The sequence below is a fragment of the Notechis scutatus genome, chromosome 6 (genome assembly GCF_049901735.1).
Source record: "Notechis scutatus isolate UNSWTSFEM ecotype Mainland chromosome 6, rNotScu1.2, whole genome shotgun sequence".
Taxonomy (NCBI): Eukaryota; Metazoa; Chordata; class Lepidosauria; order Squamata; family Elapidae; genus Notechis; species Notechis scutatus.
In genome coordinates this window covers 5084740-5109003 of record NC_142014.1, presented here as the reverse complement: position 1 = coordinate 5109003, position 24264 = coordinate 5084740, and the positions used below count along the sequence as shown (strand labels likewise).

General features: G+C 39.1%; 1 protein-coding gene across 3 annotated transcripts in view; it reads left to right on the top strand.

Moving 5' to 3' along the window:
- CNTN1 (contactin 1) overlaps positions 1-24264 on the top strand; it is a 290436-nt gene that overhangs the window by 45849 nt on the left and 220323 nt on the right. The window contains exon 1 of one of the 3 annotated variants that reach the window (XM_087969238.1): positions 3285-3472. The exons of 1 other annotated variant lie outside the window; for it this stretch is intronic. The gene's annotated coding sequence lies outside the window, so the exon portion shown is untranslated. Of the gene's footprint in view, positions 1-3284; positions 3518-24264 lie in introns of those variants that run through there. One more of the 3 variants, XM_087969237.1, reaches the window with a different exon arrangement.

Genomic DNA, 24264 nt, shown 5'->3' with positions numbered 1-24264 from the left:
TGGTGGGATTCAAATAATTTAACAACTGGTTCTGTGCCCTAATGACAGGCTGGGTAGGTGTGGCTGGGTGAGCATGTGACTGGATGGGTGTGGCCAGCTTGACGTCACTCACTACGCCTGGCCACGCCTCCCAGCCGCTCACCTCAAATGCTTCAACAAAATACAATATTTTTTTACTACTATTGAACATCACTTAATGGTGGCAAGGAAAATCACTTAAATCTTGCTTAGCAATGGAAATTTTGGCTCAGTTGTGGCCATAAGTCAAGGACTACCCCTAATGAGAATGTATAAGAACGGCCTGTGCAGAAAAATGCCCAGCCTCTGTGACACAGAGAAAAATCTCCTTTTGCTGTGAAGGGAGAAGGTGAGGGCTAGGCAGGCCAAGGACCTTCAGGGCATTGAAGTACCTCAGAGGTCTCCAACCTTGGCAACTTTAAGACTAGTGGACTTCAACTCCCAGAATTCTCCAGCCAGCATAGCTGGCTGGAGAATTCTGGGAGTTGAAGTCCACAAGACTTAAAGTTGCCAAGGTTGGAGACCTCTGAAATTTAGTACCTGACTGTGTTCCCTAAGAAAGGCATTATAAGAAGCCAAGAGGGGAAAAGAGACAGGGAGAGGAACTGCTCACATGAGAGCCGCATCTTCCAAAATGTTGTGAGTGAAGCTTTCCAGAACATTCATGCCTTTGGAGATCAAGGCTTCTATTCTGGGCATTTTTATCTAAAAAAAATAAATATAACTCTTCAAAAAGAAGTAGGCCAAGACTCAAAGCCTGATAATGTGGTCAGATGCTAAATGGAATGGGCACTTTTGAGGGGTCCCTGGGTCCCGGAAGCTGCAAGGAGAGGCTGGTCCCTTCTAGCCCCTTATTAGAGGTGCAGGTGTAGAAGATGCAGGATGCCCCAACGAGGCTCATCCTGGGGCCACAGAGCTGCAAGGTTTCTGCCTGCGCTGAGCACCCTCACCCTGGCTAAGTCCATTTTTTTCACCCCCTTTATTGGCAAACAGGTCAGCTAAATGGTAGCTTTGGAGGGTGGACTTAGCAAGGGCCCTGAAAATTAAAAGAATTACAGGGCAACCTGAAGACTGCTGAGTTTTGCTCCTAAGCAGGAAGTTCAAAATAGCAGAGCCTTTCCTGGCAAGCATCGCTGTCCACAGAGCCTTGGGGGGGAGGAGAATGAAGTGGGGGGCATGGCAGCTGCAGCTGCAAATGAAAGTAGTTATTTTGCCTCACAGGGATCTGGAGGCTGAAATCCTACAGGGGCATAGAGCAGATCCCGTTTCGGGGACCAATTCTTGGGTGCTTGAAGAAGGCAGCCCACGGAAGGAAGGGCCAAGCCTGGATGAGCAGTGCAGCTCACAGGGCACATGCCACCAAAGCCCCAGGCAAGCCTTTCCACCGCACATCCCTTGACTGCCCTGCTTCCCAGCAACTTTCCCCCCAACCCACGGCCGGCCATGCCCTGCAAGAGAGCTGCTGGGAAGGAGCCAATCAGCCCAGGAGTTGCCCCACCCTTTCCCACCTGCCACCCCCAAATTGCATTGATAAATGGGGAGGGTGACTAAGTGAGGAATGCAGGAAGCCCTGCCATGCCTGGCGAGGGGGGGGGAGAGACAGCAAAAGGAGCCCCATCTCGCTACACGTGCCCCAATGAAAGACAGCAGCAGCCCGGCTGCTTCCCTTTCCTGCCCTCTCCGGCACTGGAAGTGAAGTGTCTCTGGGTTCACATGGTACCACAGTCCGCCATGCAGGGTGGGAATGGCGTACTTGCATCGGGGCAGCGGGGCGTGCTTGGCAAACTGCTCAATGAGCTCGTGCAGGCAGACATAGGGCATGCTGAAGCAGCAAATGCAGGCCAGGAGGGTGCAGGAGTGCTCAGGTGTAGGAACGGCAGCAGCTAGGAGGAAGAGGAAAGCCTTTGGCACGGAAGGAGGACCCCCTCCATCCTGCTGACACCCCCACCTGCAGACCGCCACCCATGAAGGAACACTGAGATGCCAAAATGGCCTCAGGTGAGGCTGGCTGAGGCGATGAGTGCCTGGGAGGAGTGAGGGGTGGGGCCAACAAGGGGCGGGGCTAGCCAGTGGTGGGATCAACCGATTCTCTGAATTGCACACAGACTTAACCAATTCAGCCGAATTGGACTGAACTGGCTGAATCCCATCTCTGACTGAATTTTTCTTTCAAATGTTTTATGCACCGAATTCATTGGAACAGGTTGATGTTAAACTTTATTTGTCACAATGAACCTAATGTAATTTTAAGGATTAGAATGGATTTTGTTTTTGATATTATTAGAACTTGTGACATTTCTGCAAACCTTTTTCTCCACCCTCCCTTTTATTATTGTTATATTGAATTCAGTTTTAAAGAGAAGCAAATACTTATGTTTGTGTCCTTAAACAGTTTTAATTTATGAAGAATGTTTTTAGAAATATATCAATTCCCATTTGAAAAGTTGTAACTTTTAAAAATTGTATTTAGAATCTCTATGTTCTAAAATTCCTATTTCATAATTTATTTGAGTTGTATCCCATTTTATAAAATTCAGTTTTCTGAAAACAGGAAGTAGCTAGGAATACTAGGAGTAGATGTAATTGATTATAGCCAACGCTCATTAATTGCTGTCAATTTGATGAAATGAATTTCATATTATTTAAGTATTGTAATTTTCAAGACATTTAATTCCAGTGTAGCAATACAAATTACAATATGTATAACATGATTAAAGTAGCAAATAAAATCTAATGTTTATTATTCTTGTTTTCTGATCTTAGTAAACTATATCCCATGGCAGTAGGAGAAAATCTTTATTTGATAGAATTGAGCATTTAGAATAAATTGTTAAAGGAAAAAAGAGTAATTGACAATGTATTTTTTTCATCCAACAGTAAAGACAGTATATAAAATAAAGATGTGGGAAGAAATTTAGCTGTATCATGTCATGCACGTTGGTATTGCAATTCAGTGCTGCAGGGAGGGAAAACTTAGATCTGTCTCTGATGTAGGCTGGACCAACTGTTTGCTGCAGTGAGTCAGTGCTTCTTCTTGATTATTTTAGAAATCTGATCAATATATTTCCATTATGGACTGCAGTGCTAGCTGCAGGAAGTATCCTGATTATTTTATGTATTATGCATTTTCTTGTTTTTAGTCTGGAAACTGAATAATATGGATCTCATTATTATGAGATGAACCTTTGCAGAAAACGACTGCAGTCAAATCAGGCCAGAACTGCGATTTAAAAAATGTTGTAAGCCATCTAGAGAGCTAGTTTCCAGCCTCTAGCTTGTTTTCCTCCTAAGGTTGGCTGAGAGATGATAACAGCTGTGCTTTGCTCTGAGGTCACAGCTTGAAATCTCAAGTCATCCCTGCTCCGTCTTCCTCTTTTAATTTGCTTTCTACCACAGAAGAGAATATGTGAAGTTTTGGGGTGCAGCTATCTACATTTCAGAGCATTTATTTAAGGTATTTATTATAGACAAAAGAACAAAAGGAAATTCTTCAGCTAAGGTAAATATTTGCATTTGCCTCAGTCAAATTTCTGTGATCAGCTTTTTAAGAGTGTGTGTGTGAAACCTAGATAATTTTGAGGCATTACTTTTGTAGCAGGCTTCTGAAGAGGGATTGTGGAAAGCTCCTTGATTATTATTTTTTTACTGTGTGTAGTAAATTTGGATCTTTTATATAAGATGTCTCACAAAAAGAGGGCATATATATTAAACTGATACAAAAGATAATCTACACATTATCAATATCTATAATGCTATTAATGTTACCTGGACTTGATAACTACATTGTTTAATTTTCACACTAGTATGCACACTAGGTAAATCGTCATCATCTGTTGTTAAAAACATTTGCAGTGCTTGATATTCTCAAATTGTCAGAGTTTGAATGATACAAGTTAGGAAGCATATCTGTATATATATAATTTCATTCTAACTTTCTTAATACTAATATATTTTGGCAAAACCTAGATGATAACTATAATGCAACAGTGTATTACTACATAGGAATGAGGAATTAGTATGTTTGTATGCATTGCTCTTTGAAACTAAGTCAAAAGCAGCAATAGATGGATATTATAAAAATAAAAAATCCATTATTTTCTATGTAGTTGAATGCTTACGATTTGTGGAAGAATGATTTATATGCAATATAATAACTGAATATACATTTGTAACTGGTTTAATAAATGCTAATGTATTGTGCAACAGTCAATAGTATCAAAATCCTATTAAACATATGCTACACTAAATTTATCTGACAGCTTTTTGTTATTGTCAGAAATGTACTAGCTTATCACAGCATTTAAATATTTTTGGGTTTAAGATAATTAGTTTTAATAATATAGATATTATAAAGTTTTCACTTTCTAAAGTAATAATTCTAAAATAAAATATTCACAAAATTAGTTACCATTTATGGAAATGGAATTTTTGCTTTCCACTTAATCATTTTCATCTTTTGTCCCATGTCTATTCCTATTTTATTTTTATTTTTTGACCTGTTGCTTTTATAGCTATTAAATACATCTTTTTCCTATAAACTCAACTCATTTTTAATCTCTACATAACTTGCAGTTCAGCAGTATTTCTTCATTAAAACTTCTGAACACGTTTAGTACAGTAAATAGCTTATTCTAACTTGAATTCTCTTATGTGTAATGTTTTTATAGCTGCTCTTTCTTTTCTGTATAAATATTCATTGGATGTTTCTACAGGAATGCATTTTGTTTTTGCTTTCTTTCCTGTTAGAGCCCATTTTACTCTCACTTTCCTCTTACATGCTATTCATTTTATTTAATTATATTTACTTCCCTACTAGTTTAGGAGCTCAAGGCAGTGCTTCCTATTTTCACTGTCTATCACACAACATATTTACTATTGCTTTAAATCCAACACAGAATTTTGTCCTGGGCTTTATATCTTTTCCCCTTTTACCTTTCTAAATTCTGGTTATTGCCATGTCATATCATTTTTCTAGTTACAATACTGCAAAGCTTTCATTTTCTATGTTACCTTCAAATGCAAGCACTGGTTATATTCTGTTCTTTATTATTTAGTACACTCCAATGTTATAAATTAATAGGTTGAAAATAAAATGAAATCTTATTGAGTATTCTTTCTTACATGCATACTTTATTAAATTGCTACGATGTCTTCATATCCCTTTCCAAATTCCGAGAATTATTTGGTTAAGATGAGCAGCTATAAAATTTGAATACATAAATAAGTTAAAAAAAATGTTCCAGATAAATTCTTTTTCTCTTTCAAGTGACGGCATGGACATCAATTATCTTACCAATCTTTACCCAATGGAAATGTAAAATCTGCAGTATAGAGTGAATGATTAAATTAATGTATGAAAGTACAATTTTGCAAAATTGTATGGGCGAAAAAAACCTCTCAAAAGTTTGTAAGAAAGAGCTTTATATCAGTTTTGAATCAGTTTAGACCTAATGATCAGTATAAATTTTGACAATTTGCTCTAATACAGTAAGTTGGTATATTAAATACAGGGTATAAATGTATCTAACATAATATATTTATGTTTCATCCTTAAGAAATGTCATTTTTATAATAAAATGTTTTAAATATCTAATTTACCCTTCATTAACAAATACACAATCACATTAAAGGTAAATCAAAAGGATTATAAATTTGATGTTTTTAAAAATATTTTTTAAAATCTGTTTTTAATCTTGTGTCAACTTCAGCCTTCGCCACCATCTCCACTTTCCTTTCTGCGCCAGACACCGTCATTCTTTTCCCCTCCCAGCACTCTCGGAGGTGGCTGAGTAGGCTATGCTGGGGGTTGAAATGAGAGCTGAAATGAGAGTCAACAGTCAGACTAGTGAACCTAAAAGAAGTAGTCACTCTCAGGAACTTTGCATCCCCCAAAGTAAAACTTTATTGGATATACAATTCCGGTACTAAAGAATCAAAACCAACTCTGGTTTTCCCATGCAATGCTTGCATGGTTAAACAATAGCTTCTCCTTCTCTTCACCCATGGATTGTCCAATTATGAATCCAATTGTTATGTCCAATTATGAATCGTCCTTTTGTTTGAGAATAGTTCACTTCTTTGTTGGACACTTGCAGCAGTGATTCTTGGTAGATTTTTGGCTCGCACGGTCTATCTCTGGAGCGTCTGCATTCCTTCTCATCCTTCCCTCCCCCCCAGTTCTGTGGGACGTTAAATAGCAATAAGACTAGTTTCAAAAGCGGTTCAATCTTGACATTTTGCTTTCCATTTGACAAACGTAATAGGTATGTTAGCAAATTGTACTATAGAAAGCTCAAATACTCTATGAATATTATTGGTTATTTATTTCCAGGCTTATTTAGAAATGCAGGAATAGGAGGTAAAGTCTTGTTTGAACTGAGCTGAACTTCAAGTGACTGTATTACACAGAGTTTTCTTGGAAATAGTACTGTGACTTACAACTATCTTCTTCCAAGATTTTAATTTTTTTAATCTTCCCAGTCTTAGCTTTTCTAATGAACCTTCATCAAAGTATTAGCCAATTCCAACCCTGCTTAGGTTTTTTGAGATTAACTATGATGCGTGCGCGCGCACACACACACACACATTTATTTCAATTCACAGTTGTGGTGTAATGAACATCTAGCAGGATATAACAGGAAATAAAGTAGTTTTAAATTGTCAATTTACTATCATAACTGGCTTGTAAAACCTTAAATCCATTCTCAACTAACAGCAATGTTCAAGTCAAGTGAAACTGCAAGATTCCAAAAAACATTACACCTCTAGTCATAGAGTTCAAGGGTCTAGCTACTATCAAAGGATTCAATTGGGTAAGAATGAGAAATGCTTCTTCACAATAACAATGTTGCCAAATATGTGATAGCAAGAACTGGACTTTTACATTGCTGTAGCTTTAATTACCCATGTTTCCCCATCCAAATGCAAATTAAGCTAAACAGCCTTATTTCTTCACCTGGTTAATTTTTGTGCTCAACCTTCTACTGCGGATTCTCCCAAGAACTGTGAAGAAGATCATAATCTTCTGTATGAAAATCAAACTAAGATCTTCAACTGCCCTTTCATGGCTCATACTCAGGTTCAAGAATAACTTGTAGCGTTTCTGGGTTCCCAGGTTTTTTTGGATTTCTGAATGTGACTTGATAGATGCAGGTAGGAACTGATGGCTAAGGGGAAAATTGTCTCCAAACATTGTCATTATTTATTAATATATTCTTTATCCACCCATCTCAAACAAGGTACTCCAATGTTATATTTAGTCTTTATATAGCATAAATTTATACAGAATAATTGTTTAATTATATTAAGGAATCTATATGAGCTCCTTTTTCTGAATTGCAATGTCTTGCCTTACACCACTCTATAACTTTTTAGATAAAATTCACACTCAGTGAGAGTGTATCCTGTAGAGAATGTGTTAGCTGTCTATTTTCCGCATAGAGTCTCTGAGCTAGTTGAGTTTGATGAAACAACTTATGAGAAAGAATTATTTCCTTTTTTGGAAACTGTCTTGCATGCTGAGTCACAGAGAGTAATTTTGGGCTTACAAGCAATATATTATCCAGCAGTTCTTCTAGCCAAGCAAGATTTTTCCCCCACATAAAAGCCTAATGAAAAATGTATTAGGCTTTTATGTGAATAAAAAAATCTTATTTGACTACAAGAGCTGCTGGATATATATTATAGATGAGCCTTAGAAATGCTTATCAAACTTAAACAGTATATTAAATTAGAAATACTGGCTGTGTTAATGAAAATACCTAATCCAGTTGCAATTCTTACTAAACAATAAGCAATGAATTTTTGCTACATTATACCTTTTCTACAGGCTTATATACTGGTACATTAAGATCTCCATATATTCCGAGTCATAGCAAAAATTGTTACTTGCAATTATGTTTCAAAGGCAGATAATACAAACACAGGTAGAAATTAATATAGGAGGGCAACCCACATCACCAGAGTGGTATGTGTGTGTGTATGAACTGAAATAAATGAGATACTAACAAAAAATGGGTCCTGCTTGAGATTTATCACTGCTGAGACAAATAATTGTTAGGACAAATAGAGACCGCAAAGTCTCTATTTATGAAATACACTATTGGTTCATTATAATTTTTTACATGAGCTCTTGTTTCTAATAATGCATTTTCCTTCTCTTAATCTTTGACATTCTCTGAACTTTATTTTTTAATGTAACTGTCAAGGTTCTGACTAATGAACCCAAGCAAATCAGAACTCTGAGACTAGGATCTTTCTCAAAGCTCTTCCTTATTGAGTACATCATATTGGCACAGCTTCAAAGGAAAACCAACTGTTGAAACAGTTATAGGAAATTGTAAGTTGTAAAATATGTTTATAATACTAGGTTACAAAAATTATAATTTGATTGATGGAATTTTTGGATCTTAGATAGGGTGGACCTCTACATCTGACATGTTGTCTAAGAAACAGTTCCCAGGTTTTGTTATAATCCTAGTGGAATAACATTGCACAAGTTCTATGAGAGATTTACACAGAGTTCAGACATAAAGAGAACCAGTTTGGTGAAGTGTTTAAAGCATCAGGTTAGAAATCAGGAGACCATGAATTCTAGTTCTGTCTTGGGCACAAAGCCAGCTAAATGATCTTGAGCCAGTCAGTCTCTCTCTACTCTAGGAAGTAGGCAATGAAAAACCACATCTGAAATCTTGCCAAGAAAAATACAGGATAGTCCAAGCAGGCAACCTTGTATTAAGGGCATCCAAAAAGAGAAAGCAATAAATAAATAAAATTATAAGTAGAAAGAATAGCCAAGGAAAAAGGAACTTGAACATCTTGTCTTCCAACTAATATAGCATTTATCAGGATTGATATTCATAAATACATTTGTGTTCAGTATATAACACTTCAGTTGTTTTTCACTGAGTAGAAGAGACTGTTGTATAACATAGCAATAGCGCTTAGACTTATAAAGCACTTCACGGTGCTTTCCAGCCCTCTCTAAGTGGTTTACAAAGTCAATTGCAATATTGCCCCCAACAATCTGGGTCCTCATACACCCAGAGATGGATTCAGCCAGGTTGGACCAGTTCGGGCAAACCGATTGTTAAGATTTTGCACAGTTCAGAGAACCAGCTGATCGCACCACTGGCTGGCTTCGCCCCGCCCCACCCCCGATCCTTTTTATCTTGCCTCACCCGCCTTGGCCAGTGCTTAGACTCATGCCCACACCCAGCTACTCTCTGGCTCCTTCGCTCACTTGCCCAGACCGTGTAGCCCAGCTTATCTCGGTGCCTTGCCCACTGTCACTGTGACCTACCATGACAACCGTGTGATCTCCATGCCTTGCCTTCTCTGCTCACTGCGGCTGCCCACAAAGGTAAGGTGCTTCACCAAAGGGCTGCCTCGGGGTGGACATGGTGTCAGCGTTCCAGAAAACCTCAACTCCAATAACTCCGAGACAGACATGTTCTCAAAGTTTCCTTTTATTAGAGTAGTAAACTGGCACATCTGGGAAATCCCAAATCTGAAAGTTCTGGGTTTCCCTCCAATAAGAAAGAAATTACAAATCCACCCCCTGCACCCTTCATTGCATCACATTTCCCAATCACCATCCATCCCAGATTGAGACATCCCCTCAACCATTCCTCAGCCAGATGCAGAAATAACATGACCTTGACTTTAAAAAAGAATGCTATGTCTAACCACATACGCTCCACTAAATTCCCTCCTCCCATTTCCCCAGTCTCAAGAATGTGGCAGTGTGGAAGCTTCTGGTGTTAATATGGCTTCCAAAGCTGACAGGCATCCCCCCTTGAAAAAAATCACATCCTGAAAAATACAATACACAAAACACAACAAGGGGTTAACACATTGTCATCAAGCCACTTAACCCCTGCTCCCCCCTCCAAGGGGACCCTTTGGCTTGTTGGGGAACTTGTCATGGAATTGTGTAATCTATCTGCATGTACATTCCAACTTTTCATCCAAGTAGCTTCTGGCAAAGGGTAGCCTTTCCACAGCAATAAATATTGTAATCATCCTAGGTGTAATCTAGAGTCAAGGATTTTCTTGATTTTATAATGTGTTTCACCTTGTACTACCAAAGGTTTTGGGGGGGCTGCTGGTATGGGTCATAGATTGAAACCAACAGCAGGCTTCAACAAACTACTATGGAAAACTGGGTGTAATTTTCCCTAATAGCCAAGGGAGGCTAAGTTGGACAGCCACTGGATTGATTACTTTCGATATAGGAAAGGGACCCAGAAATTTAGGTCCCAACTTCTTACTAGGAAGCTTCAACTTAAGATACTTAGTTGACAAAAACACTTTGTCACCCACCTTAATAGGTGGTTGGAGAGATCTGTGTTTGTCTGCCTAGTTTTTATATTCCTCAGCTGCTTCTGCTTGAGCTTTTTTTGTATCCTCCCAACCTTTTTTTAATGATTCCATCCAATCCATTAAGGACATGGGTGTTGGGGGTTCCATAGGCAATTCTGGCATAGGAACAAAGTCCATGCTGGTAGTGATTTGGAAAGGAGTCAAGCCAGTGCTGCTGTGCACTGAATTATTATACGCCACTTTTGCAAATGGCAATAGATTCACCCAGTTTTCTTGTTGATAATTTACATAACATCTAATGTATTGTTCCACCATAGTGTGTGTTCTTCCAGAGGCACCATTACAAGCAGGATGAAAAGCTGAGGAAAGTCCTTGGGATGACTCAATGGAGTTTAAAAATTCTCTCCAGAACTTAGTGGTAAACTAAGTGCCTCGGTCTGAGATCACTCAACATGGCACTCTGTGGAGCCAACAAATATGCTTCACGAACAGTTTTTCCAATTTTTTAGCTGAAGGTAATCCATTACACGCTGTAAAGTGGGCTTGCTTGGAAAACAAATCAATGACAGTCCAAATCACTGTACTTCCTCCACAATAAAGTTCATCGCGATTTCTTTGTTGGTTCAGCTACTTGTTGGAGAAGTCCAGGGGGGGTTCCCAGTTCTATATTTCATTGTGGCACAAATTAAACAGCTTTTTACATAGTCCTCAACATCAGTTTTCATTTTTGGCCACCAGAATTGTCTTTTTAAAACCCAAAATGCCCATCTTCAAAAAAGGAAAAAATACAGATCCAGGAAACTCTAGACCAATCAACCTAACATCAATACCCGGGAAGATACTGGAAAAGATAATAAAAAAACAGATCTGCCAACATCTAGAAACAAGTAAAGTAATAACTAGCAGTCAGCACAGGTTTGTTAAAAACAGATCATGCCAAACCAATCTTATTTCATTTTTCAACACAGTGACTAAATTAGTAGACCAGCAAAATACTGTGGACATAATATATTTAGATTTCAGCAAGGCATTCGACAAAGTAGACCACAACCTACTTCTTAGTAAGCTAGAAAAAAGTGGAATAGATAGCACCACCACTAGATGGACTCACAACTGGCTGGCAAAGCGCAACTAGTAGTCCTTAATGGGTCTAAGTCTACATGGAGGGAAGTAAGCAGTGGAGTGCCACAAGGTTCCGTCTTAGGCCCAGTACTCTTCAATATCTTCATTAACGACTTAGATGAGGGAAGGGGAACTTACCAAATTTGCAGATGATACCAAGCTGGCAGGAATAGCTAACACCCAAGAAGATAGGCTCAAGACCCAGATGGATCTTGACAGACTAGAACACTGGGCCATATCTAACAAAATGAAATTCAATGTAGAGAAAAGTAAAGTCCTACACTTAGGCAAGAAAAACCAAAAGTACACATATAGACTGGGTGAAACCAGGCTCAATAGCAGTAACTATGAGAGGGATCTTGGAGTCTTAGTGGACAACCAGCTAAATATGAGCCAGCAGTGTGCAGCAGCAGCCAAAAAAGCCATTGATAAAATCCCATATTTTATAATATTCTTCTTGCTCTCTAATTGCCAGTGTTAATCTACTCATCTCTGCACATTCCATTGTTTTCTTAATCACCTCCTCTATCAGATTTTTTTCATTTTTCCAGTTTTGAGCAAATACAATTATAGCTGCAGTTAAAACATTTAATAATCAAATATGCCAATTCTCTACTGTATCCTTCAGGTAAGATACCCAGTAAAAATATCTTTGGTTTCAAGTCTATATACAGTTTTGTCATTTTTTTCCAGCCATATATGAATTTTAGTCCAGTATCTTTTGGCTTCCACACACATCCACCACATATGGTAATATGATCCAGGTATCTGATGACATTTCCAACATTTCACTGATTTATCCTTGAACGTCCTTGCTATTCTTGCTGGAGGTAGATGCCACCTGTAAAACATCTTATACAAATTCCCTTTATATGCTGTCAACATTGTTAATTTATAGTTTTGAATCCATAATTTCTGCCATTTTTCTAGGTTTATCCCATATCCAAAGATTTTCCCCCAAGCAATCATTGTTTCTTTAACTTGTTCTTCTAATTTCACTCCAAGTAAATAGCTATATAATTTTTTAATCATCCTCTCATCAGTATCTTTTAAAATTTTATCTAATTCAGTAAACTCTTTGTAAAACCCTTCTGTCTTACTGTCTTTATCATATCTAGAATGTATTTGCACATATGAATACCAATTCATTTTTATCTCTTGTCCATCTAATTCTTGTTTTGTTTTGAGTTCACTCTTTTCATTTAAAATTTCACTATATCTAACTATATGTTCCATTTTAAAAACAATTGGATATGCCTCTATTGTTGATAACCAGACTGGTATTTTCATATAATGTTGTTTCCTTATTTTCTCCCATGTTAACAATAAAGCATCTTGAATATAATGCTTCCTGAAATACCCATGTGCTTTACTTTCCTTATACCATAAGAATGCATGACACCCCAATTGCAAATCATGACCTTCCAGTGTTAACAATCTAATATTTCTCAAAACAATCCATTCTTTCATCCACATCAGTGTTGCTGCCTGGTAATATATTCCCAATTGGGTAGCCCAAAACCACCTCTCATTCTAGCATCCTGTAACGATTTTAGTTTAATTCTTGCCTTCTTTCCCTGCCATATATATTTTAACATTATTTTATTTAAGTCCTCAAAGTATACTTTCCCTAATTTAATTGGAATTGTCTGAAACAAATATAATATCCTTGGTAGTATGTTCATTTTGATTGTACATATTCTCCCTATTAGAGATAGTTGTAAACTTTCCCATTTTTTTCAAATCTGTAGCAATCTGTTGTTTTAATTTATAATAATTATCTTCCTGTAATGTTCCACATCTTGCTGTTAATTGTATACCTAGATATTTTACTTTGTTTGTGATCTGGATATCTAGCCTATCTGTCAATTTTTTCCTTTGTTTTTAGATCATATTCTTAACTAAAATCTTGGTTTTATCTTTCTTTATTTTTAATCCTGCCACCTGTCCATATTCTTTGAGCTTTTCTATCAATTTGGGTGCTGTTTCCAATGGGTCTTGAGAGTTCTTTTGAAGTAGTACTGCCACAACAACCACATCACTGGCATTGTCTTGGACTACAAAAGGTTTGGTTGGATCTGGATGTTGGAGGTTGGATCCAGATGTCCAAGTGAGACGTTGTTTAGGTTTTGGTTTGGTCGGAGAAGGACCAGTTTTCAGTAACTCTGTTAAAGGGAGGGAGACCTTGGCAAACAAAGGGATGAATTGTCTATAAAAATTTGCAAAACCCTGGAAGCTTTGAAGTTGTTTATGTGTCTTTGGGGGCTGCCAGTCTAGCACCACCTTCACCTTTCCAGGGTCCATCTCAATCCCCTGATTTGACACTTGGTAGCCCAGGTAGTCCAAAGACTCTTTATGGAATTTGCATTTTGACAGCTTTGCTTGGCAGTTAAAAGTTTTTTCAGTGCTTGCCTGACTAATTTGACATGTACTTCTAGGGTCTCACTGAATATAAGGATGTCTCTCAAATAAACAAGGACCCCCTTGTACAAATGTGCATGTAACACCTCATTGATCAGCTGCATAAATACAGCAGGGGGCCGTTGGAGTCCGAAAGGCATGACTCGGAACTGAAAATTCCCCAGAGGGCAGTTAAACACCATTTTCCACTTGTCTTCCTCCTTTATGCGAACTCAGTAGTAGCTTCTCTCAGATCTAATTTGGTAAAGATTTTGCCTTTGGACAGGTGATTTAGCAAGTCCTTCATTAAGGGGAGGGGGTACGTGTTTTGTATGCACAACCGCATTCATGCCACAAAAATCCGCAAATTTGAGACCGCCATCCTTCTTCTTTTTAAATAATACTGGGGCTGCCAACCTAGACTTTGCTAATTTGATGAACCCTCTGGCTAAGTTGGTATCAATGTATTTCCTCAACTCAGTCATCTTGGTTGGTGTCATAGAGTACACCTTGGTTTAGGCAGTTTTGCCCCAGGTTCTAATTTGATGGCACAATCAGTGGCTCGATGAGGGGGGAGGATGTTGCATTCCTCCTCACTAAAAGCCTTGGCTAAGTCTCTGTATTCTTTAGGAACCTGGGATACGCCTGGAGGAGAGTCTGAAGCAGTAGCTGCTGCTTCTGGCTGTGGGCTCCTGTTGGTTGGCAGTCTTTTTTCAGGAGAGACTGGGTGCAACGGGCCGATTATGATTATGATTTTCTGGTACCCATCTTCCCATTTAATGGTAGGGGCCCATTTGTCGAGCCAAGCAAGTTCCAATATGACAGATTCTGACATTTTGGGAGCTACTATAAATTGTATGAGTTCACGATGCCTTCCTATTTCTAATCTGATCAGTTCTGTAATCTGGGTGGCTGAGATTCCTCCAATTAATATTCCATCTACCTGTTCAAACTTGATGGGGCATTTTAGGGCTCTAGCTTTATCCCTAATTGCTCAACAATAGGGAGTCCAATTAGACATCTGGAACATCCTGTATCACTGCTTCTAACTCCCCAAACTCCCCAGTCTCAGGCACCACCAACTTCACTTTTTTGTAAGAGGGGGGATGGCTGCATTCACCATGGGGTCCTCTTCATTATTTGCCTTTCTGTAAAGGGTTTCTGTGGCCAGAGATTCTTCACTGTTTTCTGTAGGGAGGGGAACCTCTACAGCTTGTCTGGCAAACCAACTGGTATCTGGGGGCGTCTGTGGAGCTTTTCTGCCTCTGGCAGCTGTAGTGGGCCTTGGTTGCGGAACCAGTGCAGGGGCCAGACATTCAGAAGCTCGATGACCCGCTTGACCACAATGGTAGCATTTTATAATTCCTGTAGGTTGGGTAGGAGTGGCTTCAGCTGGTTTAGTCAGAGGACATCTGGCCAAAGTTCTCCTAGGGGGCTTCTCAGGAGGTTTTCAGTATGGGTGAATTTCTCTAACCAGAACAATGGACATGGCATACCAGGCTTTCAGTCATTCTGGTACCCCTCGGATGCCACTGGCTTTTCTGACTTCTGGATCAATGGCTTCTTTAAAATAGTGCTGAAGTATTCTGTCAGGCCAATGCATGAGGTTTCCTGCGACCCATCTAAAATCCCACACAGTCTTTTATGGCTTGATTATCTTGCTTCATCACTTATGTTTTGTCTTCATTTTCACCTACTCTGTCGGGGTCTTCAAATCTAGCCCGGAGCAGCTCAACAAATCCATCTGCATCGTTTAGCTCCGCAGCTTTCTCATTGTGTAGCTGTGGAAGCGTCTCCTTCATTCATCCCATCAGTAATCGCAGAAACTTGGTCACGTTGTTTCATATTGGCTTCCATTTTGATTTATATGTGCCCAGATTCAGCTGAGAAATAAGTAAGTTTTTCAGGCTTTCCATCAAATATTGCTCTAAACCTTGATGGCGCTGGTCTTGCTGGTGGAATTGCCATGGTGACTGCTGGCTGAGCTGGAATCTGCTGGGGCAGTGCTGCAGGCGGCAAGAGGGGCCCCTGCAGGGGCGCTGCGAGGGGCAGCGGGGCAGCGGGCATTGGCTGAGCTGGAATCTGCTCTGCTGCTGCTGGCTGCTGAATAGGGGTCGTCTGCTGAACTGGTTGCTGTGTTAGAAAAAGGGGGGACACTGTAGCCTGCTGCTGGATCTCACCCCATTGCTGCACTGGGATTGTTGCTGCGAATTGGCCCTATGGTGGTCCCGAACCAGGTGGTGTAACTGGTGCTGGCATCCACTGGCATTGGACCCACCCATGACCAGGATAGAATCCCCAGCCTGGGGGAATACATTCCACAGGGGGTAGCATAAAGGCTGTCTGATGAGGGGGGGGGACAATTGGAGGTTGCAGCACTCCAAATGCTGGCTTTATCTGCTGTCTTCCCCCTGCTGCTTGCCCCTACTGTGCTGAGTCAATTCTTCGGTTATCTCTAGCCGAGTGGAATGTTGCTGAATGGAAAAGTGAACATGGGTTGCGTTAAGTTCCATCTCGTTTGGGGAGGTTGGGACTGTGGGACACAACTTCCCACTTCAAGTTACTCAAAACGCTCTTGTAGTCCTACCAATGATTGGCTGCGTGATGGAGGCAACAGGTTCCATTCTCAGGAGTTGTCAGACTCCAAAGCCCCCACGTCTCTACATTCTGGCTCATGGCCTGACTTCGTTGGGCTGCAGTACGAAAGATGTTCAGGTCCCATCTCTGGATTTATATCAGTCTGGCAACTTTTACAGGAATCCATTTCCTTGGGCCGAGTGCTAGCCTTCGTCTCTCCTCTGCAGCTTCAATGCCTTGCACAAATTCTTCAAAGGCTTGCACAAATTCTTCAGAAGGAGGATACTGGGTCTCGATTAATCCTCCGGTATCTGTTCCCACCGCTCCTTCTGTATCTCCTCCTTCTCCTCCATCTTCGCTGAGTCTTTGCACCGCCCGAACTTTAGGTTGATACTGAAACTCAGCACCCCAGACAGTCCATTTCAGGATGCTGGTAGCTATTTAGAGATTCAGGATAATGACAGCGTTCCAGAAAACCTCAACTCCAATCAATAACTCCGAAACAGACATGTTCTCAAAAGTTCCCTTTATTAGAGTAGCAAACTAGCACATCTGGGAAATCCTGAATCTGAAAGTTCTGGGTTTCCCTCCAATAAGTAAAAAATTACAAATCCACCCCCTGCACCCCTCATTGCATCACATGCCCCAATCACCATCCATCCTAACTTGAAACATCCCCATAACCATTCCTCAGCCAGATGCAGAAATAACATGACCTTTTTAAAGAAGAATGCTATTATGTCTAACCACATACACTCCATGAAATTCCCCCCTCCCATTTTTTCATACTCAAGAATGTGGCAGTGTGGAAGCTTCTGGTACTAATATGGCTTCCAAAGTTGATACATAGTGAGGCTTGGCCCCCTTTCGGGCCTGACTCTCGCCATCCTTCTGCCTGCATGCCGCCTGCTCACCCTTTGGTCAGGGAATGTGCCAGTTGGCTCTGCCCTTCCCCAGGGCCTCTGGGCAGATGCCACCCATTTGCCCTTTGCCTCGGGTCAGGGGATGTGCCAATTGCTGCCTTTCTCAATGTTTCCACCATGATCTCATCCTTTGCCGGATCAGTTCGCTTACTTCTGCTCTGTTTCCCCTCCTTCAAAGGCCCCTTACTCATTTTCCTCGCTTCTTCCCCTATGACCTCCTTTTTCTTCATCCCATGACCGTACCTTCTTCCCGTGGCTGGTTGTAGAGGGGAAAGGAAGCTAGGGCTGAGCTCTCACCACTCAACTCCACCCCCTCCCACAACTCAATAGAAATAGAAAACTATGGTGACATTGCAGGATTGAAAATAAACAAAGAGAAAACTAAAGTCTTAGTTAAAAACCTTACAAAGGAACAGAAAAAAGACTTAATGGAAAAGATAGTCATTCAAATAGTTAAAAAGATAAAATATTTGGGAATACATCTATCAGCGAGATGTGTAACCATAGAAGAAGACAACTATTTAAAAGTAACATGGCAAAGAGAGTGAAAAGTTTAAGATTTGAAAAAACAACCATTATAAGCCTGTTCAGAGATAATGGGTGAAAATTTAATTGAAAAAAGGATTCTGCAAAGGTGCATAAGATAGTATTGTTATATTAGAAATAGAAATAATTTTAGCAAATATGATGACTAAAATGATGGATAAAATATTTATTGTAATATAGTGGAATGTTTGTCAATAAATAAATGAAAGAAAGTGAATGAGAGAATGAAATTAGGAAAGGATGGGAACATTTTAATAATGATTTATAAAAATATAAGTGAAGAGAAATATGGAAAAAAAAAGAATTAATTATGGAAAGTTTATAAGTGTTCACAAAGAAGTATGATATTCAATTGAAAAGAAAAAGATGTTAAGATTTTAATGAATATTAACGATAGAATTGAATTGGAATGGAATGAGTGTTTTATTTACATATATATATATATAATTTTTTAAGGATATAGTGTGTATTTTAAGAAAGTACCAAGCAGAATTCGATTGGAAGTTATGTATTATATTGAATGTTATAATCTTAAAGGTATAAATTGAAGTTTAAATAAGAATTGAATGGACAAAATCAAAAGATATAAAGGTGTCATACTCTAATTAGTAAGTACAGGGGAAAATTTGTTTAATGAGAAAAGTAATATGAAATTGAAACAGGACAGACAAAAGTACAAATAGAATGATTTGAATTGAAATATGAGATGATTAAAAATAAAGTTGAGAAAATCAAAGGAGGGGAAAAACTATGTAGAAAATGTTAAACAGTAATAAGACATGGAATAGAACACAAAGATGAACATGAAATTGAGTTTGTGTCTGTATGAAGAAGTGACAACCCGTGATCATGCTATTCTCAAAAAAAGATGTTTTATTTGTATTATGGTTTTTTTGTGAAAGCCCAAATAAAATTTATATTAAAAAAAAAAGTAACATGGCAAATTAAATTAGATCTGAAAAAGTGGAGAAACATGCAATTAAGAAAAATAGCCACCATTAAAATTAATATCTTACCGAGACTGTTGTACTTGTTCCAAACATTCCCAATAAAACTAGAAAGGAAATATTTTGAGGAATTAAATAGAATGGTAACTAAATTTATATGGCAAGGCAGAAAGGCAAGAATCAGGTTGAAATTAATGCAAGACTGTATCAATAGAGGAGGTTTTGGGTTGCCAAACTGGGAACCATACTATCAAGCAGCTGCCCTTACCTGGCTAAAAGAATGGATAACTCTGCGACATAGACGATTACTTGTACTGGAGGGTCACGAACTTATAACGAGTGGCATGCTGTTCTATGGTATGAGAAATATAAAGCACATAAATACTTTCAGGGACACTACATTAGGAATGGCCTACTCTCAGTATTGTCAACTCAGTACTGCCGGAATCTGACAAGCATGAGCAAAAATCAAAGAAAAACACTACTTGAAAATACCAGTCTGGCTTTCCATGATGGAGGCACTAACACACCCAAATGTGATGAACACGGGAAAAATTATAAGATATAAAGATATTCTAAATGAGAAGGGAGAATTGAAAAACAAACAGGAACTGAATAACCAAGGGATAAATTTAACATGGTGGCCACATGCACAGATACAATCTAGATACCATAAAGATCAGCGGTGAGATTCACAAAAATTTACTACTGGTTCTGTGGGTGTGGCTTGGTGGGTGTGACAGGGGAAGGATACTATAAAATCTCCAGTCAGAGGTGGTATTTGCCAGTTCTCTGAACTACTCAAAATTTCCACTACTGGTTCTCCAGAACTGGTCAGAACCTGCTGAACACCACCTCTGATAAAGATACCAAAACATGATTTCCATAAAGAACCAACGGAATTTGATCAAATTCTAACAGGACCAGAGGATAAACTGGTTAAAAAATTCTGTAACTACTTATAGACTATTAGAATGGAAGAGGAGCAAGTAAAAGAAACAATTACATCATGAACTAAAATTTTTGAGTATTCCATAGAATTGGACAATTGAAACAATAAATTGACATTGTTTACTAAATGTATACAAAATGTTTTATAGATGGCAATTCCCACCAGCAAGATGAGCCAGAATGTTTAAGGATATGTCTGCCAAGTGCTGGAAGTGCAACCAAATTCTGGGCATGTGGTAGACATGTGGAAAAGCAAAAAAATACTGGACTAAAATAAACACCTGGCTAGAAAAAATGATAAGGGAACATATAGATTTAAAACCGGAAATATTCCTGGTGGGCATCATACCAGATAAATATAGTAAAAGAAAGGCATATTTAATACTACATGTATTAACAGCAGCCAGAATCGTGTTTGCACAACGTTGGAAGGGTGAGGAGATCCCCACAGAAAAAAAGATAATAACAAAAATTTTAGAATGTGCAGAAATGAATAAGCTAATATTTGAAATTAAAGAATATTTTGAGGTATGGCATCTGTTCTAGCATTGATTAAACAAGAGAAACAGGAGTTAGAAATTTGAAGATTACAAGAGAAAGATTAATTTCACAATCAAGATTGTTTATTGTAATTTATTCTGATTAGTTTTACTAATTAGTCAATGTATCAATGTTATGAGGGAAAACACTGTTATCATGAAATTATCATTAGAGATGACTATTAGTTGATTATGATGAATATTACTCCAAGAAAAATAACCAGGCAACACACTGTATATAAGGATTTTGAACACATTGCTCTTTCTTTTTACTTATATATTAATAAAAAAATATAAAAATAAATAAATGAATAAAATAGTATTCATCATATTTACATTTAACAAATTATGCAATTCTAATAATATGGTCATAAAAATGAGTGTACACAGCAAACGAGATAACTATGCTGGATTTTGTATCACAAATCACTAGTCGAACACTTTCCAAGCGTTTAGGACTGCGTGATATATCAGCGGATTATGCAAGCAGATCCCAGTAAGGTGGCCTTCTGCAGCTGACCAATGGTGATTTTGTCAGCGCCAATTGTTTTTACGTGCTTGCCTAGGTCTTTAGGCACAGCACCCAGTGTGCCAAGTACCACTGGAACCACCTGCACTGGTTTATGCCAGAGTCTCTGCAGATTTTCAAGTCTTGATATCTGGTGGTTTTTTTCAAGTTGTTTTGTCGTCGATTCTGCTGTCACCAGGTATGGCAATGTCGACGATCCACACTTTTTTCTTCTCCACAATCGTGATATCTGGGATATTGTGTTCCAAAACTTTATCAGTCTGTATTCTGAAGTCCCACAGTAGTTTTGCATGCTCATTGTCAACCACTTTTTCAGGCTTATGATCCCACCAGTTCTTTGCTACAGGCAGATGGTAGTTGCAACACACGTTCCAATGGACCATCTGAGCGACTGTGTTGTGACATTGTTTGTAGTCAGTCTGAGCGATTGTCTTGCAACACTTCAGTATGTGTTCGATGGTTTTGTCCACTTCTTTGCAGAGTCTGCATTTGGGGTCATCATCAGATTTTTCTATTCTGGCTTTGATTGCATTCATTCTAATGGCTTGTTCTTGGGCTGCAAGAATTGGGCCTTCTGTCTCCTTCTTCAGTGTTCTGTTGGTCAGCCATAACCAGGTCTGTTCCTTATCTACTTTTCCTTGGATCTTTTCAAGGAACTGCCCATGCAGTGCTTTGTTACACCAGCTGTCATCCCGAGTTTGCATCACTGTTTTCCTGTATTGATTCTTGGTTTGCTGCACTTTGAACAGCTTCCTGTTGTTGACCTCCATCAAAGCTGATTTAACACTGTCTTTCACATAATCTGCCAGAGCGTACTTCTCTTCTTCGACTGTCTGCTTCACTTGCAAAAGTCCTCTGCCACCTGCTTTTCTGGGCAAATATGTTTTTTCTGTCAACGTCACTATGCAGGTGCAGTGCATAGTGTATGGCCATCAGTTTTCTCGTTTTCCTATCTAGGCTGTCCAGCTCTGCCTGTGTCCAGTTTACGATCCCAGCAGTATATCTGATGATGGGTATGGCCCAGGTATTTATAGCCTTGATGGTGTTACCACCATTCAGTTTGCTTCTTAGAATTTTTCTCACCCTTTGCGTGTATTCTTTGCTGATCACATTTTTTACTTGCCGATGCTTGATATTGTCCAGCTGCAATATGCCCAGGTATTTGTAGGCTTCGGGTTGGTGGCACTTGATGGCTTGTCCATTGGGCATTTCGATTCCATCACTTCCTACAATTTTTCCTTTCTTCAGTGCCACTGTGGCGCATTTGTCCAGGCCAAACTCCATGCTGATGTTAGTGATGAAAATTCTAACTGTATTGGTCAGTGACTGGATTTCAATTTTCAATTTTCCGTATAACTTCAGGTCATCCATGTACAACAGGTGAGAGATTTTCTGTAAATTTTTAGCAGTTTGATAACCCAGGTTAGTTTTCTGTAAAATTGTTGACAGGGGGAACATGGTGATGATGAAGAGCAGAGGTGACAAAGAATCACCCTGGAAAATCCCTCTTTTGATGTTGACCAGTCCGTAGCTTTCATTTCCAATGAACAGTTCTGTTTTCCAGTGCTTCATCGCATTTGCAGGAAAGTGCCAATGCATTTGCATATTCCGATGACATCCAGGCACTCGATGATCCAGCTGTGTAGTAGTGAATCAAATGCTTTCTTGTAGTCAATCCAAGTTGTATGCAGATTTGTTTTTCAGCTTTTGCAGTTCTCTAGAATCATTTTTTCGATCGAGAGCTGATCTTTTGTGCCTCTGCTTCTTCGTTTGTTTTCTTTCTGCTCTACTGGCAAGATATTATTTACTTCTAGGTAGTCCTGAATCCTGTCAGCTATGATGCCAGTCAGCAGCTTGAACATGGTTGGCAGACACGTTATTGGCCTGTAATTTGCAGGTGTTGCCCCTTTTGCTGGATCCTTCTGTATCAAGTAGGTTTTCCCAGCTGTTAACCATTCACTGATGTTTCCTGTCTGCAGCATTTCACTGAATTGTTTGGTCATTTTTTTGTGCAGGCTGGTCAGGTATTTGAGCCAAAAGCCATGCAGTTGATCATTGCCAGGCAATGTCCAGTTCTTGACTTTTTTTCATTCTGTTGCTTATCATTTCTAGGCACCAATTCCACTCTCACTTTCTACAATTTTGTAAACAACAAACTAAAAGACTCAAGGTCCATCCCACCCCTGAAAAGACCTAATGGTAAAGACTGTAACGATGACACCATTAAAGCCAACCTCTTTAACACATTCTTTGGCTCAGTATTTGTAAAGAGCAATGGATCATGCCCAGTATTTCCTAGTCGAACCACAGACAGCTACAATGATCTAATACATATCAATTTTACAGAAGACAATGTTGAAAAAGCACTACGCAATGTAAAACCATCTCTATCTATTGGACCGGACGGAATATGTGCCCACTTCTTAAAAAAGCTATCCACTGCCATAGCCGAACCTCTAAGCATAATCTTTGAAAAAAATTTCAGGACCAGCTCCTTGTCAAACCTATGGTCACAAGCCACGGTCATCCCCATCTTCAAAAATGAAGACCCCAGCCTAGTTAAAAATTACAGACCAATCTATGCTGCGTCACCTGTAAAGTCATGGAATCAATTATTAATCAATCCATTATCCTCCACTTAGAGACAAACAACCTACTCTCTAATAAACAATTTGGTTTCAGAAAAAAACTATCCTGTAACCTGTAACTCTTACGCTGCAAAAAACATATGGACTACACAACTCGATCAGGGCAAAACAATAGACGCAATCTACATAGACTTCTGTAAAGCCTTTGATTCAGTGGTACACGACAAACTACTCCTAAAACTAAAATCTTACGGTATCTCTGGACACCTGCATAACTGGATAGAAGCATTCCTGTCAAACAGACAACAAATGGTCAAAATTGGGAACATCCTGTCAAATTCTGTACCTGTCAACAGTGGTGTTGACAGGTACAGTGTTCTAGGACCAACTCTCTTCATACTCTACATAAATGACCTCTGTGATCATATTAAGAGCAACTGCATTCTCTTCGCTGATGATGTAAAGCTATTCAACATCACAGATAATTCTGCTACCTTCAGAAAGACCTTGACTATGTATCAGAATGATCAAACAAATGGCAACTTCAATTCTCAACAAATAAATGCTCTGTCTTACATATTGGCAAAAAAATTCAGAAGATAAAATACAAGCTGAATAGTCAAGACCTTGCTGATGATCCAAACTCTATCAAGGACCTTGGAGTCTCAAATGATCTAAGTGCTAGAGCCCACTGTAACCACATAGCCAAAAAGACATTAAGAGTTGCTAACCTAATCCTACGTAGCTTTTTCTCTGATAATATCACACTACTAACTAGATCATACAAAACATTTGCTAGAC